Raw genomic sequence first — 5,222 nt, forward strand, 5'->3', positions numbered from 1 at the left:
TGGTTGCTTGACGTAGGGTCCAAGTCTCCTGGATCTTGTTCGTTCAAAAAATCACGTTCCCAAAGGTTTCATTCTATGGACTCCGTTTGATATTCCTTTTCTTCAAAACCCTAAAATAGGCAAAAAAACAGCAATTCTGGGCTGGGCCTCCGGTTAATAGGTTAGTCCCAAAAATAATATAAAAGTGTATAATAAAGCCCAATAATGTCCAAAACAGTAGATAATATAGCATGGAGCAATCAAAAATTATAGATACGTTGGATACGTATCAAGCATCCCCAAGCTTAATTCCTGCTCGTCCTCGAGTAGGTAAATGATAAAAACAGAATTTTTGATGTGGAATGCTACTAGGCATAATTTCAATTTAATTCTTCTTAATTGTGGCATGAATAATCAGATCCGAAAGATTCAAGATAAAAGTTTAATATTGACATAGAAATAATAATACTTCAAGCATACTAACTAAGCAATTACATCTTCTCAAAATAACATGGCCAAAGAAAGTTCATCCCTACAAAATCATATAGTTTAGTCATGCTCCATTATCATCACACAAGAATGCTCTCATCATGCACAACCCCGATGACAAGCCAAGCAATTGTTTCATACTTTAGTAATCTCAAACTTTAAAAACCTTCAAGCAATACATGAGCGTGAGCCATGGATATAGCACTATGTGTGGAATAGAGTATAATGATGGGGGTTATGTGGAGAAGACAAAAAGGAGAAAGTCTCACATCAATGAGGCTAATCAATGAGCTATGGAGATGCTCATCGATTGATGTTAATGCAAGGAGTAGGGATTGCCATGTGATAACCCACAAGTATAGGGGATCGCAACAGTTTTCGAGGGTAGAGTATTCAACCCAAATTTATAGATTCGACACAAGGGGAGCCAAAGAATATTCTCAAGTATTAGCAGCTGAGTTGTCAATTCAACCACACCTGGAAACTTAATATCTGCAGCAAAGTGTTTAGTAGCAAAGTAATATGATAGTGGTGGTAACGGTAGCAAAAGGTAACACTAGTAAAAGTAATGTTTTTGGTATTTTGTAGTGATGATAGCAATAGCAACGGGAAAGTAAATAAGCGAAGAACAATATGTGGAAAGCTCGTAGGCAATGGTTCGGTGATAGAGAATTGTGCCGAATGCGGTTCATCATGTAATAGTCATAACCTAGGGTGACACAGAACTAGCTCCAGTTCATTGATATAATGTAGGCACGTATTCTGAATATAGTCATGCGTGCTTATGGAAAAGAACTTGCATGACATCTTTTGTCCTACCCTCTCGTGGCAGCGAGGTCCTTACGGAAACTAAGGGATATTAAGGCCTCCTTTTAATAGAGAACCGGAACAAAGCATTAACACAAAGTGAATACATGAACTCCTCAAACTACGATCATCACCAGTAAGTATCCCGATTATTGTCACTTCGGGGTTAACGGATCATAACACATAATAGGTGACTATAGACTTGCAAGATAGGATCAAGAACACTCATATATTGATGAAAACATAATAGGTTCAGATCTGAAATCATGGCACTCAGGCCCTAGTGACAAGCATTAAGCATAGCAAAGTCATAGCAACATCAATCTCAGAGCATAGTGGATACTATGGATCAAACCCTAACAAAACTAACTCGATTACATGATAGATCCCATCCAACCCATCACCGTCCAGCAAGCCTACGATGGAATTATTCACGCACGGCGGTGAGCATCATGAAATTGGTGATGGAGGATGGTTGATGATGACGATGGTGACGGATTCCCCTCTCCGAAGCCCCGAACGGACTCCAAATCAGCCCTCCCGAGAGGTTTTAGGGCTTGGCGGCGGCTCCGTATCGTGAAACGCGATGATTTCTTCTCTCTAGTTTTTCTCTCCCTGAACACAATATATGGAGTTGGAGTTGGAGTTGGAGAGGCAAGAGGGGGGCCACGAGGTAGGGGGGCGCGCCCCCCACCCTCGTGGAGAGGTGGTGGGCTCCCTGGCCTTCATCTTCTGCAGGTATTTTTCTTATTTTCTGAAAAGTGGCTCCGTGAAGTTTCAGGTCATTCCGAGAACGTTTATTTCTGCACATAAATAACACCATGGTAATTCTGCTGAAAACAGCGTCAGTCCGGGTTAGTTCCATTCAAATCATGCAAGTTAGAGTCCAAAACAAGAGCAAAAGTGTTTGGAAAAGTAGATACGATGAAGACGTATCACCATGCAACGGATGCACTAGAGCTATAAATGTATGAAAGCTCAACAAAAGAAACTAGTGGGTGTGCATCCAACTTGCTTGCTCACGAAGACCTAGGGCACTTGAGGAGGCCCATTGTTGGAATATACAAGCCAAGTTCTATAATGAGAAATTCCCACTAGTATATAAAAGTGACAAAACAAGAGACTCTCTATCATGAAGATCATGGTGCTACTTTGAAGCACAAGTGTGGAAAAAAAATAGTAGCATTGTCCCTTTTTTGGGGGGCCTTCATTTTTTTTGCCTTTCTCTTTTTTTGGGACAATGCTCTATTAAATGATGATCATCACACTTCTATTTATTTACAACTCAATGATTACAACTCGATACTAGAACAAGGTATGACTCTATATGAATGCCTCCAGCGGTGTACCGGGATATGCAATGAATCAAGTGTGACATGTATGAAAAATTATGAATGGTGGCTTTGCCACAAATACGATGTCAACTACATGATCATGCAAAGCAATATGACAATGATGAACATGTCATGATAAACGGGATGGTGGAAAGTTGCATGGCAATATATCTCGGAATGGCTATGGAAATGCCATAATAGGTAGGTATGGTGGCTGTTTTGAGGAAGATATAAGGAGGTTTATGTGTGAAAGAGCGTATCATATCACGGGGTTTTGATGCACCTGCGAAGTTTGCACCAACTCTCAATGTGAGAAAGGGCAATGCACGGTACCGAAGAGGCTAGCAATGATGGAAGGGTGAGAGTGCGTATAATCCATGGACTCAACATTAGTCATAAAGAACTAAGATACTTATTGCAAAAATCTACAAGTCATCAAAAACCAAGCACTACATGCATGCTCCTAGGGGGATTGATTGGTAGGAAAAGACCATCGCTCGTCCCCGACCGCCACTCATAAGGAGGACAATCAAAGAACACCTCATGTTTCAAATTTGTTACATAACGTTTACCAAACGTGCATGCTATGGGACTTGCAAACTTCAACACAAGTATTTCTCAATTTCACAACTACTCAACTAGCACAACTTTAATATCACTACCTCCATATCTCAAAACAATCATCAAGCATCAAACTTCTCTTAGTATTCAACACACTCATAAGAAAGTTTTATTATTAATCTTGCATACCAGGCATATTAGGATTTTAAGCAAATTACCATGCTATTAAGACTCTCAAAATAATCTAAGTGAAGCATGAGAGATCAATAGTTTCTATAAAACAAATCCACCACCGTGCTCTAAAAGATATAAGTGAAGTACTACAGCAAAACTATATAACTCAAAAGATATAAGTGAAGCACATAGAGTATTCTAATAATTTCCGAATCATGTGTGTTTCTCTAAAAAGGTGTGTACAGAAAATATGATTGTGGTAAACTAAAAAGCAAAGACTCAAATCATACAAGACGCTCCAAGCAAAACACATATCATGTGGTGAATAAAAATATAGCTCCAAGTAAAGTTACCGATAGAATTAGACGAAAGAGGGGATGCCTTCCGGGGCATCCCCAAGCTTTGGCTTTTAGGTGTCCTTAGATTATCTTGGGGGTGCCATGGGAATCCCCAAGCTTTGGCTCTTGCCACTCCTCGTTCCATAATCCATCAAATCTTTACCCAAAACTTGAAAACTTCACAACACAAAACTTAAAGTAGAAAATCTCGTGAGCTCCGTTAGCAAAAGAAAACAAAAGACCACTTCAAGGTACTGTAATGAGCTCATTCTTTATTTATATTGGTGTTAAACCTACTGTATTCCAACTTTTCTATGGTTTATAAACTATTTTACTAGCCATAGATTCATCAAAATAAGCAAACAACACACGAAAAACAGAATCTGTCAAAAACAGAACAGTCTGTAGTAATATGTAGCTAGAGCAAGATCTGGAACCCAAAAAATTCTAAAATAAATTTCTGGACGTGAGTAATTTATTTATTAATCATCTTCAAAAAGAATTAACTAAATAGAACTTTCCAAATAAAAATGGAAGCAGTTCTCGTGAGCGCTAAAGTTTCTATTTTTTACAGCAAGATTAACAAGACTTTCCCCAAGTCTTCCCAACGGTTCTACTTGGCACAAACACTAATTAAACACAAAAAACACAACCAAAAAATAGGCTAGATAAATTATTTATTACTAAACAGGAGCAAAAAGCAAGGAATAAAAATAAAATTGGGTTGCCCCCCAACAAGCGCGATCGTTTAACGCCCCTAGCTAGGCATAAAAAGCAAGGATAGATCTAGGTATTGCCATCTTTGGTAGGCAATCCATAAGTGGCTCTCATAATAGATTCATAAGGTAATTTAATTTTCTTTCTAGGAAAGTGTTCCATGCCTTTCATTAACGTAAATTAGAATCTAATATTTCCTTCCTTCATATCAATAATTGCACCAATCGTTCTAAGGAAAGGTCTACCAAGAATAATAAGACATGAAGGATTGCAATCTATATCAAGAACGATAAAATCTACGAGCACATAATTCCTATTTGCAACAATAAGAACATCATTAATTCTTCCCATAGGTTTCTTAATAGTGGAATCCGCAAGGTGCAAGTTTAGAGAGCAATCATCAAAATCACGGAAACCTAGCAAATCACACAAAGCATAGCATTCATGATCTTTAATTTAAATTTTATAGGTTCCCACTCATCATAAAGTTTTCTAGGGATAGAAACTTCCAACTCAAATTTTTCTTCATAATATTGCATCAAAGCATCAACGATATGTTTGGTAAAAGTTTTATTTTGACTATAAGCATGAGGAGAATTTAGCACAGATTACAACAAGGAAATACAATCTATCAAAGATCAATTATAATAATTAAATTCCTTGAAATCCAAAATAGTAGGTTCATTAACATCTACAGTTTTGATCTCTTCAATCCCACTTTTATCAAATTTAGCATCAAGATCTAAAAACTCCGAATTTTTTGAACGCCTTCTAGGTAAAGGTGGATCATATTCAGTCCCATCATTATCAAGATTCATATTGC

Source organism: Triticum dicoccoides, chromosome 5A (genome assembly GCF_002162155.2).
Source record: "Triticum dicoccoides isolate Atlit2015 ecotype Zavitan chromosome 5A, WEW_v2.0, whole genome shotgun sequence".
In the NCBI taxonomy this organism is placed as follows: Eukaryota; Viridiplantae; Streptophyta; class Magnoliopsida; order Poales; family Poaceae; genus Triticum; species Triticum dicoccoides.